Raw genomic sequence first — 16,062 nt, forward strand, 5'->3', positions numbered from 1 at the left:
AGCACAGGGGAAGTGCCCTGCAGTTCTGCACCACTCCAGGGACTATCCAAAATGACGAAATGGAAGAATTCCCCTCAAAAGAATTTCCAGGAAATAACAGCTAACGAACTGATCAAAAAGGATGTAAACAATATAACAGAAAGTGAATTTAGAATAATAGTCATAAAATTAATCGTGGGGCTTGAAAACAGTATAGAGGACAGCAGAGAATCTCTTGCTACAGAGATGAAGGGACTAAGGAGCAGCCAGGAGGAGCTAAAAAATGCTAAAAATGAGCTGCAGAATAAAATGGAGACAACCACAGCTCGGATTGAAGAGGCAGAGGAGAGAATAGGTAAACTAGAAGGTAAAATTATGGAAAAAGAGGAAGCTGAGAAAAAGATAAAAAAATCCAGGAGTATGAGGGGAAAATTAGAGAACTAAGTGATGCACTGAAGAGAAATAATGTATGCATAATTGGTATTCCAGAGGAGGAAGAGAGAGGGAAAGGTGCTGAAGGTGTATTTGAAGAAATAATAGCTGAGAACTTCCCTGATCTGGGGAAGGAAAAAGGCATTGAAATCCAAGAGGCACAGAGAACTCCCTTCAGACGTAACTTGAATCCATCTGCACGACATATCATAGTAAAACTGGCAAAATACAAGGATAAAGAGAAAATTCTTAAAGCAGCTAGAGATAAACTCCCTAACATATAAAGGGAGACTGATAAGACTAGTGACGGATCTCTCTACTGAAACGTGGCAGGCCAGAAAGGAATGGCAGGAAATATTCAATGTGATGAACAGAAAAAAATATGCAGCAGAGAATCCTTTATCCAGCAAGTCTGTCATTTAGAATAGAAGGAGAGATAAAGGTCTTCCCAAACAAACAAAAGCTGAAAGAATTTGTCACCACTAAACCAGCCCTACAAGAGATCCTAAGGGGGATCCTGTGAGACAAGGTACCAGAGACATCGCTACAAGCGTGAAACTTACAGACATCACAATGACTCTAAACCCATACCTTTCTATAATAACACTGAACATAAATGGACTAAATGCACCAACCAAAAGACATAGGGTATCAGAATGGATAAAAAAACAAGACCCATCTATTTGCTGTCTACAAGAGACTCATTTTAGACCTGAGGACACTTTCAGATTGAAAGTGAGAATGGAGAACTATCTATCATGCTACTGGAAGTCAAAAGAAAGCTGGAGTAGCCATACTTATATCAAACAAACTAGACTTTAAATTAAAGGTTGTAACAAGAGATGATAGAAGGGCATTATATAATAATTACAGGGTCTATCCATCAGGAAGAGCTAACAATTATAAATGTCTATGCACCAAATAAGGGAGCCCCCAAATATATAAAACAATTACTCATAAACATAAGCAACCTTATTGATAAGAATGTGGTAATTGCAGGGGACTTTAACACCCCACTTACAGAAATGGATAGATCATCTAGACACACGGTCAATAAAGAAACAAGGGCCCTGAATGAGACATTGGATCAGATGGACTTGACAGATATATTTAGAACTCTGCATCCCAAAGCAACAGAATATACTTGCTTCTCAAGTGCACATGGAACATTCTCCCAGATATATCACATACTGGGTCACAAAACAGCCCTTCATAAGTATACAAGAATTGAGATCATACCATGCATACGTTCAGACCACAATGCTATGAAGCTTGAAATCAACCACAGGAAAAAGTCTGGAAAACCTCCAAAAGCATGGAGGTTAAAGAACACCCTACTAAAGAATGAATGGGTCAACCAAGCAATTAGAGAAGAAATTAAAAAATACATGGAAACAAACGAAAATGAAAATACAACAATCCAAACACTTTGGGATGCAGCGAAGGCACTCCTGAGAGGAAAATACATTGCAATCCAGGCCTATCTCAAGAAACAAGAAAAATCCCAAATGCAAAATCTAACAGCACACCTAAAGGAAATAGAAGCAGAACAGCAAAGACAGCCTAAACCCAGCAGAAGAAGAGAAATAATAAAAATCAGAGCAGAAATAAACAATATAGAATCTAAAAAAAACTGTAGAGCAGATCAGCGAAACCGAGAGTTGGTTTTTTCTTTCTTTTTTTTTTTTTTTTTTGGAAAATCACCATGTTATTTCTTTTTTTTTTTTTAATTTTTTTTTTTCAACGTTTATTTATTTTTGGGACAGAGAGAGACAGAGCATGAATGGGGGAGGGGCAGAGAGAGAGGGAGACACAGAGTCGGAAACAGGCTCCAGGCTCCGAGCCATCAGCCCAGAGCCCGATGCGGGGCTCAAACTCACGGGCCGCGAGATCGTGACCTGGCTGAAATCGGACGCTTAACCGACTGCGCCACCCAGGCGCCCCAAGAGTTGGTTTTTTGAAAAAGTAAACAAAATTGACAAACCTCTAGCCAGGCTTCTCAAAAAGAAAAGGGAGATGACCCAAATAGATAAAATCATGAATTAAAATGGAATTATTACAACCAATCCCTCAGAAATACAAGCAATTATCAGGGAATACTATGAAAAATTATATGCCAACAAACTGGACAACCTGGAAGAAATGGACAAATTCCTAAACACCCACACTCTTCCAAACTCAATCAGGAGGAAATAGAAATCTTGAATAGACCCATAACCAGCGAAGAAATTGAATCAGTTGTCAAAAATCTCCCAACAAATAAGAGTCCAGGACCAGATGGCTTCCCAGTGGAGTTCTACCAGACGTTTAAAGCAGAGATAATACCTATCCTTCTCAAGCTATTCCAAGAAATAGAAAGGGATGGAAAACTTCCAGACTCATTCTATGCAGCCAGTATTACTTTGATTCCTAAACCAGACAGAGACCCAGTAAAAAAAGAGAACTACAGGCCAATATCCCTGATGAATATGGATGCAAAAATTCTCAGTAAGATACTAGCAAATCGAATTCAACAGCATATAAAAAGAACTATTCACCATGATCAAGTGGGATTCATTCCTGGGATGCAGGGCTGGTTCAACATTCACAAATCAATCAACGTGATACATCACATTAAGAAAAGAAAAGATAAGAACCATATGATCCTGTCAATCGATGCAGAAAAGGCATTTGACAAAATTCAGCATCCTGTCTTAATAAAAACCCTTGAGAAAGTCGGGATAGAAGGAACATACTTAAAGATCATAAAAGCCATTTATGAAAAGCCCACAGCTAACATCATCCTCAGTGGGGAAAAACGGAGAGCTTTTTCCCTGAGATCAGGAACACGACAGGGATGTCCACTCTCACCAATGTTGTTTAACATAGTGTTGGAAGTTCTAGCATCAGCAATCAGACAACAAAAGGAAATCAAAGGCATCCAAATTGGCAAAGATGAAGTTAAGCTTTCACTTTTTGCAGATGACATGATATTATACATGGAAAATCCTATAGACTCCACCAAAAGTCTGCTAGAAGTGATACATGAATTCAGCAAAGTGGCAGAATAAATATTGTCAAAATGTCAATACTACCCAAAGCTATCTACACATTCAATGCAGTCCCAATCAAAATTGCACCAGCATTCTTCTCGAAGCTAGAACAAGCAATCCTAAAATTCATATGGAACCACAAAAGGCTCCGAATAGCCAAAGTAATTTTGAAGAAGACCAGCAAAGCAGGAGGCATCACAATCCCAGACTTTAGCCTCTACTACAAAGCTGTAATCATCAAGACAGCATGGTATTGGCACAAAACCAGACATATAGACCAATGGAATAGAATAAAAACCCTAGAACTAGACCCACAAATGTATGGCCAACTAATCTTTGACAAAGCAGGAAAGAATATCCAATGGAAAAAAGACAATCTCTTTAACAAATGGTGCTGGGAGAACTGGACAGCAACATGCAGAAGGTTGAAACTAGACCACTTTCTCACACCATTCACAAAAATAAACTCAAAATGGATAAAGGACCTGAATGTGAGACAGGAAACCATCAAAACTCTAGAGGAGAAAGCAGGAAAAGACCTCTCTGACCTCAGCCATAGCAATCTCTTACTTGACACATCCCCAAAGGCAAGGGAATTAAAAGCAAAAATGAACTACTGGGACCTCATGAAGATAAAAAGCTTCTGCACAGCAAAGGAAACAACCAACAAAACTAAAAGGCAACCAAAGGAATGGGAAAAGATATTTGCAAATGGCATATCGGACAAAGGGCTAGTATCCAAAATCTGTAGAGAGCTCACCAAACTCCACACCCAAAAAACAAATAATCCAGTGAAGAAATGGGCAGAAAACATGAATAGACACTTCTCTAAAGAAGACATCCATATGGCCAACAGCCATATGAAAAGACGCTCAACGTCGCTCCTCATCAGGGAAATATAAATCAAAACCACACTCAGATATCACCTCACGCCAGTTAGAGTGGGCAAAATGAACAAATCAGGAGACTATAGATGCTGGAGAGGATGTGGAGAAACGGGAACCTCTTTGCACTGTTGGTGGCAATGCAAATTGGTGCAGCCACTCTGGAAAACAGTGTGGAGGTTCCTCAAAAAATTAAAAATAGACCTACCCTATGACTCAGCAGTAGCACTGCTAGGAATTTACCCAAGGGATACAGGAGTACTGATGCATAGGGGCACTTGTACCCCAATGTTTATAGCAGAACTCTCAACAATAGCCAAATGATGGAAAGAGCCTAAATGTCCATCAACTGATGAGTGGATAAAGAAATTGTGGTTTATAGACACAATGGAATACTACGTGGCAATGAGAAAGAATGAAATATGGCCCTTTGTAGCAGCATGGATGGAACTGGAGAGTGTTATGCTAAGTGAAATAAGCCATACAGAGAAAGACAGATACCATATGTTTTCACTCTTATGTGGATCCTGAGAAACTTAACAGAAACCCATGGGGGAGGGGAAGGAAAAAAAAAAAGAGGTTAGAGTGGGAGAGAGCCAAAGCATAAGAGACTCTTAAAAACTGAGAACAAACTGAGGGTTGATGGGGGGTGGGTGATGGGTATTGAGGAGGGCACCTTTTGGGATGAGCACTGGGTGTTGTATGGATACCAATTTGACAATAAATTTCATATATTGAAAAAAAATTATGAATGCAAAAAAATGTAAAAAAAATCTGTTTTTTTTTCCCTCTATATTTAAGAATCTGTTTTTGTTCATTTGTTTTGGTTTTTAGATTTCAAAACTAAGTAAAATCATATGGCATTTATCTTTCTCTGACTTATTTCACTTAGCATACTACTCTCTAGGTCCATTAATGTCACAAATGGTAAGATCTTACTCCTTTTTATGGCTGAGTAATATCTCATTGTATATGTAAATTATACCTTTATCCATTCATCAGTGGACACTTAGGCTTCCATATCTTGGCGATTTTAAATAAGGCTGCAACATACACAGTGGTGCATATATCTTTTAATTAGTGTTTTTGTTTTCTTTGGGTAAATATCCAGTAGTGGAATTACTAGATTCTATGGTATTTCTATTTTTAATGTTTTGAGGAACCTCCATACTGTTTTCCACAGTGGGTGCACCAATTCACAGTCCCACCAACAGTGCACAAAGGTTCCCTTTTCTCCACATTCTGTCAACACTTGTTATTATTTGTCTTTTAAGTACTAGTCATTTTGACAGGTATGAGCTGATATCTCATTGTGGTTTTGATTTGCATTTCTCTGATGATTATTGATTTTGAGCTTTGCCAACCATTTGTCTTCTCTTGAAAAATGCCTATTCAGATCTTCTGTGTGTTTTTAAATCAGATTTTTAATCAGAGCTTTATAAGTTCTTTATATAGTTTAGATATTAACTCTTTATTAGATATATCATTTGCAAATATCCTTTTTACTAGGTTGTCTTTTTATTTTGTTTATGGTTTACTTCACTGTGCAGAGGTTTTTATTTTGATGTAGTAATAATAGTTTATCTTTGCTTTTGTTTCCCTTGCTTTAGGAGACCTATCCATAAATATGTTGCTAAGACTGATGTCAAAGAAATTACTATGCTGCATTTTTTTTAGGAGTTTTATGGTTTTATTTAGGTCTTTAATATACTTTGAGTTTTTGTATATGGTATACTAAAGTGGTCCAGTTTCATTCTGTTGCATGTAGCTATCCAGTTTTCCCAACACCATTTATTGAAAAGAATGCCTTTTCCCTTATTGTGTATTCTTTATTTCTTTGTTTTAGATTAATTAATTGACCATAAAAACATGGATTTATTTCTGGGCTTTCTATTCTGTTCTATTGATCTCTGTGTCTATTTTTGTGCCAGTTCTGATTTCTACAGTTTAGTAGTTTATCTTGAAATCTAGGATTCTGATACCTCCAGCTTTGTTCTTGTTTCTCAAGATTGCTTTGGCTACTCAGGATCTTATGTTCTTACATACAAATTTTAGGGGTATTTGTTCTAGTTCTGTGAAGAATACTATTTGTGTTTTGATAGGGATTGCTTTGAGTCTGTGGATTGCTATGGGTAGTATGGGTGTGATAGCCAGATTAATTCTTCTGCTCCATGAGCATGGTATGTCTTAACATTTGTTTGTGTCATCTCAATTTCTTTCATCACCTAGTTTTCAGTCTTTTACCTCCTTGGTTAAGTTTATTCCTAGATATTTTATTCTTTTTTGGTTGTACATGGAATTGTTTTCTTAATTTCTCTTGCTGCCACTTTATTGTTAATGTATAGAAATGGAACTGATTTCTGGGAATTAATTTTGTATTCTGCAACTTTATTCCTTTTTTTTTGAGAGAGACCAGGAGTGTGCACACATGTGGGTGCCTGTACATGTATGCAAGCAGGGAAGGGGTAGAAAGAGGAGAGAGACTCTTAAGCAGGCTCTGTATCCACGTGGAGCTCAACCCAGGCTGGATCACAGGACTGTGAGATCATGACCTGAGCTCAAATCAAGAATTGGATGTTTAACCAGCTGAGCCATACAGGCACCCCTGCAACTTTTCTGAATTCATTTATTAATTACAATATTTTTTGATAGTCTTTAGGATTTTCTATGTATGGTATCATGTCATCTGTAAGTAGTGACAGTTTAACTTCTCCCTTAATCAATTTGGATGCCTTTAATTATTTTGTTGTCTGATTTCTCTGGCTAGTACTATGTTGAATTAAAACAGTGAGAATGGACATCCTCATCTTATTCTTGATCTTAGAGGGAAGGCCCTGAGTTTTTCACCATTGACTGGTGAGCTAGGAGTTAGTCATATATAGCTTTTATTGTATTTAGGTTTGTTCCCTCTATACCTATTTTATTGAGAGTTTTTAAAATCATGAACAGATGTTGAATTTTGTCAAATGCTTCTTCTGCATTTATTGAGATGACCATATGGTTTTTATCCCTTGTTTTGTTGATGTGGTGTGTCATGTTGCTTGATTTGCAAATACTGAACCACCCTTGCATCCCAGAATAAATCCCACTTATCATGGTGAATGATACTTTTAATGTATTGTTCAATGTGGCTTGCTAATATTTTGTTAAGAATTTTTGCATCTATGTTTATCAGAGATGTGGGCCTGTAGTTTTTGTTGTTGTTGTTGTTGGCGGTGGTGGTGGTTTGTTTTTTGCAGTGTTTCTTTTTTGTTTTGGTGTCAGGGTAATGCTGGCTTTGTTGAATGTGCTTGGAAGTTTTTCTTCCCTCTATTTTTGGGAACAGTTGGAGGAGAATAGGCATTAACTCGTATTTAAATGTTTAGTAGATTTTAACTGTGACTCCATCTGGTACTGGCCTTTTGCTTATTGGGAGTTTTTTGATTACCATTTCAGTTTTATTACTAGTATTTGGTCTGTTCAGATTTTCTGTTTCTTCCTGATTTAGTTTTTTTTTTAATATTTATTTTTATTTTGAGAGAGAGATAGAGATAAAGATCTAGAGATGAGAGAAAAAGAGAGAGAGAGAGAGAGAGAGAGACAGAATGAGCCTAGAAGGGGCTGAGAGAAGGAGAGAGAGAATCCCAAGTAGGCTCCATGCTGTCAGCACAGAGTCCCATGTGGGGCTCGATCTCACCAACCATGAGGTCATGACCTGAGCTGAAATTAAGAGCCAGATCCTTAGCTGACAGAGCCACCCAGGCTGTTTTCTTCCTGATTCAGTTTTGAAAGTTTATATGTTTCTATAAATTTATCCATTTCTTCTAGGTACTTTGCTGGCATGTAATTTTTTGTAGTATTCTATTGTATTCCTTTATATTCCTGTGGTGTTACTGTTACTTCTCCCCTTTCATTTCAAATATTACTTGTGTCCTCTTTTTTTTTTTTTTGATGAGTCTGGCTAAAGGTTTATCAATTTTACCTTTTCAGAGAACCAGCTCTTGGTTTAATTAATTTTTTCAATTTTTTTTTTAACTTTCTGTTTCATTTATTTCTGCACCAATATTTATTATTTCCTTCTGTGTACTAACTTTGGGCTTTGTTCTTTTTCTAGTTCTTTTAGGCACATAGTTAGATTTTTTATTTGTTTTTCCAGTTTCTTGAAGTAGACTTGTTTCACCATGAATCTCCTTTTTAGAATTGCTTTTGCTGCATCTCAAAGATTTTTGACTGTTGTGTTTTCATTTTCATTTGTCTCCTTTTTTTTCTTTTTAAATTTCCTCTTTTATTTGTTGACCTGTTCGTAGTTTTGTAACATACTGTTTAGCCTCCTTGTGTTTGTGTTTTTTTCCAGTTTTTTTCTTGGGATTTGTTTTTAGTTTCATGTTATGGTTGAAAAAGATGATGTGATTTCAGTCTTCTTAAATGTATCGAGACTTGTTTTGTGGCCTAATAGGATCTATCCTGCAAAATGTTCCATGTGCACTTGAAAAGAATGTGTATTCTGTTGTTTTTGGAAAGAATGTTTTGTATAAACCTGCTAAGTCCATTTAGCCTAATGTGTCATTGAAAGACAGTGTTTTCTTACTGATTTTCATCCTGAATGATCTATCTATTGATGTAAGTGGGGTTTTAAAGTCCTCTACTCTTAGGAGTACCTGGCTGGCTCAGTTGGTAGAGTATCCAACTCTTGATCTCAGGGTCATGAGTTCAAGTCCTATGTTGGGCATGGAGGCTACTTAAAAAAATCCTCTGCTCTTACTGTATTACATCTCTCCCTTATATCTGTTAATATTTGCTTTATGTATTTAGCTGCTGAAATGTTGGGTGCCCAGATACTTACATTTATTATATCCTCTTGACCTGTATTGACCTGTGAATTATCATGTAATGCCCTTGTTTTTCTCTTGTTACGGTCTTTATTTTTTGAGAGAGAGCAAGAGAGCATGTGCATCAATGGGGGCGGGGCAGAGAGAGAGGGAGAGAGAATCCCAAGCAGGCTCTGCACTGTCAGCACAGAGCCCAACATGGATTTCATCGTGTGAACTGTGAGATCATGACCTGGGCCGAAATCAAGAGTTGGACGCTTAACTGAGCCACCAAGAAGGCCCAAGAGTCCGTTTCTTGGTTTGTCACTCTCTCTTTTTACCCCCTTTGCTTGTTTGTTTTATAAATTACACATATGAGTGAAACCATATGGTATTTGTCTTTCTCTGATTTACTTCACTTAGCAGTATGCTCTAGCTCCATTTATGTTGCAGATGGCAAGATTTCATTGATTTCAATGATTAAATAATATTCCATTGTGTGTGTGTGTGTGTATACATACATATACATACTACATCATCTTTATCCATTTATCAATTGATGGACACTTGGGCTGTTTCCATAATTTTGCTATTGTATGTAATGCTGCTATAAACATAGGATGGCATGTATCCCTTTGAATTAGTATTTTTCTATTCTTTAGGTAAATATCCAGTAGTCTGATTGCTGGATTGTAGGGTAGTTCTGTTTTTAACTTTTTGAGGAATCACAATACTGTTTTCCACAGTGGCTGTATCAGTGTACATTCCCACTAACAGTGCACGAGGCCTCACCTTTCTCTATATCCTTGCCATCCTTGTTTCTTGTGTTGTTGATTTTAGCCATTCTGAGAGGTGTGAGGTGATATCTCATTGTAGTTTTGATTTGTATTACCCTGATCAGTTTCATGTTACTGTTGGCCATCTGTATGTCTTCTTTGGAACGATGTCTATGCATGTCTTCTGCCATTTAAAAAACAAGGTTTATTTATTTATTTTTGAGAGATAAAGAGAGCAGAAGCCAGGGAGAGGTGGAGAGAGAAGGAGACACAGAATCTGAAGCAGGCTCCAGGCTCTGGGCTGTCAGAACAGAGCCCAATGAGGGGCTCAAACCTACGAACTATGAGATCATGACCTGAGCCGAAGTCAGACTCTTAACCAACTGAGCAGGCACCCCTCTTCTGCCCATTTTTTAAATTGGATTATTCATTTTTTGAGTGTTGAGTTTATAAGTTCTTTATATATTTTGATACTAACCCTTTATCAGATAGATATGTCGTCTACAGATATCTTCTCCCATTCTGTAGGTTGCTTTTAGTTTTGTTGATTGTTTCCTTTGCTGTGTAGAAGCTTTTTATCTTGATACAGTGCCCAAAGTTTATTTTTGCTCTGTGAACCTTGCCTCAAGAGACATATTTAGAGGGAGGTTGCTATGGCTGATGTCAAAGAGTTTACTGCCGGTGTTCTAGGATTTTTATGGTTTCAGGTCTCATATTTAGGTCTTTAATCCATTTTGAATTTATTTTTGTGCATGGTGTTAGAAAGTGGCACAGTTTCATTCTTTTGCCTGTTGCTGTCCAGTTTTCCCAGCACCATTTGTTGAAGAGACATTCTTTTTCTCAGTGGATAGTCTTATTTTGTTGAAGATGAATTGACCGTATAGTGGGTTCATTTCTCTGTTTTCAATTCTGTTCCATTGATCTGTGTGTCTATTATTGTGCCAGTACCATACTGTTTTGATCCCTATAGCTTTGTAATATAACTTGATGTCCAGAATTATGACGCCTCCAGCTTTACTTTTCTTTTTCAAGATTACTTTGGGTATTCAGGGTCTTTTGTGGTTCCATACAAATTTTAGGATTGTTTGTTCTAGTTCTATGAAAAATACTGTTGGCATTTTGATAGAGATCACATTAAATGTGTAGATTGCTTCAGGTAGTACAGACATTTTAACATATTTTAACAATATTCCATGAACATGGAATGTCTTTATGTCATTTTCAATTTCCTTCATTAATGTTCTGTAGTTTGCAGAGTACAGGTCTTTCATCTCTTTGGTCAGGTTTATTCCTAGGTATCTTATACTTTTTGTGTGCAATTGTAAATGGGATCCTTTCCTTAATTTCTCTTTCTGATGTTTCATTATTGGTGTAAGAGAAATGCCACAGACTTCTGTACGTTGATTTAGTAACCTGTGACTTTACTAACTTGGGGTATCATTTCTAGTAATTTTTTAGTGGAGTTTTTTGGGTTTTCTATATATATAGTATCATGCCATTTGCAAATAGTGAAAGGTTTACTTATTTCTTACCAAGTTAGATGCCATTTCTTTTTTTATTATTTTTAGGGTGTACTTATGAATTTATTCAGAATTCAGCACTTATAGACAAAGATAAATGAAAACTAATAATAGAATAACTAGTACTCTATAGCAATACTATCCAGGGTAGTAGTCACTAGACACAGGTGACCATATTGAATAACGCACATAAAGAACATTTTTACATCATCATGAAAAGGTTTTTGTGGACAACACTGCTATACAAATAATAGATGATAAAATGAGACTTTCAAATATCCATAAACCAGAATGGAAAGATTGGTGGAGAAGCAATATTTGAGCAAGTGATTCTGAGCCTTTTGTTATCCTCAGTCTTTTTTTTTTTTTTTTTAAGCTTATTTATTTTGAGAGAGCACAAGCAGGGGAGAGGCAGAGAGAGAAGGAAAAAAGAGAGAATCCCTGGTAGGCTCTATACTGTCAGCACAGAGCTTGATGCGGGGCTCAAACTCAGTAACTGCAAGATCATGACCTGAACTGAAATCAAAAGTTAGATGCTTAACCAACTGAGCCACCCAGGTGCCCCTAACTGCTTTTTAGGTTTTGTTGTTGTTGTCTGATTGCTGTGCCTAGGCTTCCAGTACTATATTGAATAAAGGTGGTGAGAGTGGACATTCCTGCCTTGTTTTTGACTTTAGAGGAAAAGCTCTCAGTTTTTCCCCATTTAGGATGATATTAGCTGTGGGTTTTTCATATATGGCCTTTATTATGTAGAGGTATGTTCTCGCTAAACGTACTTTGTTGAAAGTTTTTATCATGAATCGATGTTGTATTTTGTCAACGGTTTTTTCTGCATCAAAATGATCTTATGGTTCTTATCCTTTCTTTTATTAATCTATCACGCTAATTGATTGTGAATATTGAACCACCTGTGTAACCCAGGAATAAATCCCATGGATTCAGTTTGCTAGTATTTTGTTGAGGTTTTCTATATCTGTGTTCATCAGAGGTATTGGCCTGTAGTTATCTTTTTTTTGTGGTGTCTTTATCTGGTTTTGGTACCAGGCTAATGCTGGCCTCATAGAATGAATTGAGAAGTTTTCTTCCCTCTTCTGTTTTTTTGAATAGTTTGAGAAGAATAGGCATTAACTCTTCTTTAAATGTTTGGTAGAATTTGCCTCCCAAGCCATCTGGGTCCTGGACTTCGTTTTTTGGGAGTTTTTTGACTACTGATCCAATTTCTTTGCTATCAATCTGTCCAAATTATCTATTTCTTCCTGTTTCGGTTTTGATAATGTATTTATTTCTTGGAATTTATTCATTTCTTATAGGTTGTCCAGTTTGTTGGCATATAGTTTTTCATAGTATTCTCGTATAATTGTAGTTCTGTGGTGTTGGTTGTTATTTTTTTCCTCTCTCATTTGTGATTTTGTTACTTTCTTTCTCTTTTTGCTAAGTCTGGCTAGAGGTTTATCAATTAATTTTTTAAAGAAACAACTGGTTTTATTGATCTTTTCTATTGTTTTTTTTTTTTAGTTTCTATATCATTTATTTCTGTTTTGATTCTTATTTCTTCCTTCTCTTGGCTTAAGGCATCATTTGTTGTTCTTTTTCTAGCTCCTTTAGGTATAAGGTTAGGTTGTTCATTTGAGATTTTTCTTGCTTCTTGAGGTAGACTTGTATTGCTATACTCCTCCCTCTTAGAACTGCTTTTGCTACATCCCAAAGATTTTGGATCATTGTGTTTTATTTTCATTTGTTTCCATGCATTTTTTATTTTATTCTTTGATGTCCTCATTGACTCATTCATTGTTGAGTAGCATGCTGTTTAGACTTTGGCTGGCTGACTGGAACTTTGGCTGAATGGAGGTCCTGGAGCACTCTGTGCTGGGGCTCTCCTGGTGTCATGGCCAGAGCAGAGGTTGGTGTAGGTGGGAGCATTCTTAGGGCTGTGCATGCAGAGGGCACCCTGCTGTACAGCTGAAGCTGAAGTGAATATGGCTCAGGGCTCTGCGCATTGAAGGCACTTTGGCAGGATAGCTAGAGCTGAAATGGGTACAAATCAGAGTGTCCCAAAGTGCTTAATTCAGAGGGTTCCCTGCTGATTGGCTAGAGCTGGGGTAGTTGCAGGCTGGGGTAGTTGCAGGCAGGTAGTTGTGCTATGCTGGGGATGCTCTGGCAAGTTATCTGGAGCCAATATGGTATGGACCTCAATGTTGCATGGCACTTTGAGCCTGTGTCACCTTGGCAAGATGGCTGCAACTATTGTGAGTGCAGACCAGAGGGTCCCAGTATGCACCCCACTGAGGCCTGCCTTGGTGGAACTGATGGGGCTATTGTGGGCTAGGGGCCCCAGGATTACTGAGGGGATAGGCTGGCTATGGACATCAGACCCTGCATCTATCTGTGCTATCAGGGTAGAGTGGGAACATGAACTGTGCTGCTCGCCAGCCCTTCTGATTCACAGAGAGTTCCAACAGCTCCCCTGTTGTTTGGCAGGGTTCTAATGGTGGTTCCTTTATATTCTAGTTGCCCCTTTAAATTTTTTTTTTTCAACATTTATTTATTTTTGGGACAGAGAGAGACAGAGCATGAACGGGGGAGGGGCAGAGAGAGAGGGAGACACAGAATCGGAAACAGGCTCCAGGCTCTGAGCCATCAGCCCAGAGCCTGACACGGGGCTCGAACTCACGGACCGCGAGATCGTGACCTGGCTGAAGTCGGACGCTTAACCGACTGCGCCACCCAGGCGCCCCATCTAGTTGCCCCTTTAAACTCTGTTTTTTTTTTTTTTTCTGTGCCTCTGGGCAGATGAATCTGCTCATGGTCCCTTCCTACTGTAGTTTACAACATCGGGAGTGGGAATTCCCTTCATTACCATGTCTCTGTTTCTCTTGCTGTTTTCTATGTGGTCTCTCCATCCTTTGTTGTGCAGAAGCTGCTCAGTCAGCCCTCATTTCTTATTCAGAAGCAACTGCTCTATAAATAGGTATAGATTTGATATGTCTGTTGGACTGAAATCTTGCAGAAGCTTTTAATTTTGATAAAGTTCAATTATCTACTTTTTATTTTCTTGTTTGTACTGAAATTAATTTTTGGTGATTCTTTTGGGAAGTAGCATGAACTTAGAGCCTCAGAGAATGAGTAGTTGATTTGTAGACTTTCAATTTACTTCTGAAATTATTTGAGTAAGAGAGATTTGTAAGGGGATCATTGTCAGTGAATCACAACATTTTGAAAAGATGTTTTAGGACAGACCAAGAATGTGACTAGAACCATTTCCTACTGTGGTGTGTTTGATACAAATGCAGTCTTAAACTCTTGCCGTACAGTGAAGCTCACTGGTACCTAGCTGGCGTGCTTGTAGCTAGTGAAGTTATGAAACCATGGGCTTTTTTCTCGTCCTTATTTAATTTTATTCCAGAACAAAACCTGAAGGACAAGACGACCTCTTCTTGGGACACTGCATTTTGCCAGAGCACCTGTAGGGGACTAATTGGATTACTTGACATAGACAATTCCTGGGACTGAGCCTCAATTTAGAGCATTCTTTAATAAATTATATTTAGGACTATGGAATCATAGAACCCTATACCCATTTGAAGTTTGGCTGTCACATGTCATCCAGCATCCACTGAGTCACCTTCAGTGACAAGACACTCATTGTTTTCCAGGGATCCCATTTTCATCTGACAGAATTCTTGTGAGGATTAAAATGTGTAGGGAACTTAATGTAATGTCTTGCACATCACAGGCACTCCAGAAATACATAATAGCTCTTACTGTTTTTGCTGACAAGTTTCTCCTTGTTGAGTTAAAAATCTCTCTTCCTGGAGCTAATCTCATTTAATCCTAGCTCTTAACTCTGATGACCCCATAGAACAGCTCTTTTAAAACATAGCGTTTGGATATTAAAGAATTCTTATATGAGCTAAATAGCCACAGTTCTTTTGATCTTCTTTAACCTCTCTTTTCTTAAATTCTACTTGTTGCTGCTGGTTATCGTGGTTCCCAAACCTGTCTGCCCATCAACATTGTCTGAGGGGCTTAGTACCAGTACCTGAAGTTGTAAGTCTGGTATGAGGCACAAACACATACATTTTTAAAGAGACCCTGATTCTGATGTATGTAGCTTGGAACCTGAAGCTCTATAACCTATTGAGAGAGAAATCCACGTGTTAAGTGTTAGGGAGAAGAGGCTGTGACTTGCTAACCTGGTCCCATAAAGCAGGGTTTTTCAACTTCTGCACTATTGATCTTTTGGGCCAGATGCTTATTTGTTGAGGGAGATTTTCCTGTGCATTTTAAGATTTTAGTTTCATCCCATGCCTCTAGCTGCCAACAGTCTGTTACTTTCCAAGTATGACGAGCAAAAATGGCCTTTGGAGGAGACAATCACCCAAGGTTAAGAACCACTGCTACAAGGATAGAAAACTCAGTTTGGGGGGCGTGTGAGTGGCTCAGTTGGTTACGTGTCCAACTTCGGCTCAGGTCATGGTCTTGTGGTTTGTGAGTTGGAGTCCCGCTTCGGGCTCTGTGCTGACAGCAGAGAGCTTGGAGCCTGCTTCAGATTCTTTGTCTCCCTCTCTCTCTGCCCCTCCCCTACTCACACTGTCCCTCTCTCTCTCTCTTAAAAATAAACATTAGAAAACAAAATTAAAAAAAAAGTTTTG

The 16,062-nt window shown here is 38.0% G+C and overlaps 1 protein-coding gene across 1 annotated transcript in view; it reads left to right on the forward strand.

The window, feature by feature from the left end:
* The window catches only part of ANKRD42 (ankyrin repeat domain 42), a gene marked incomplete at its 5' end in the record, with an annotated part of 74,013 nt that overhangs the window by 48,896 nt on the left and 9,055 nt on the right, over positions 1-16,062 (forward strand). The window lies entirely within an intron of this gene.

The sequence above is a fragment of the Puma concolor genome, chromosome D1 (genome assembly GCF_028749965.1).
Source record: "Puma concolor isolate L17-30 chromosome D1, mPumCon1.1.hap2, whole genome shotgun sequence".
NCBI lineage: Eukaryota > Metazoa > Chordata > Mammalia > Carnivora > Felidae > Puma > Puma concolor.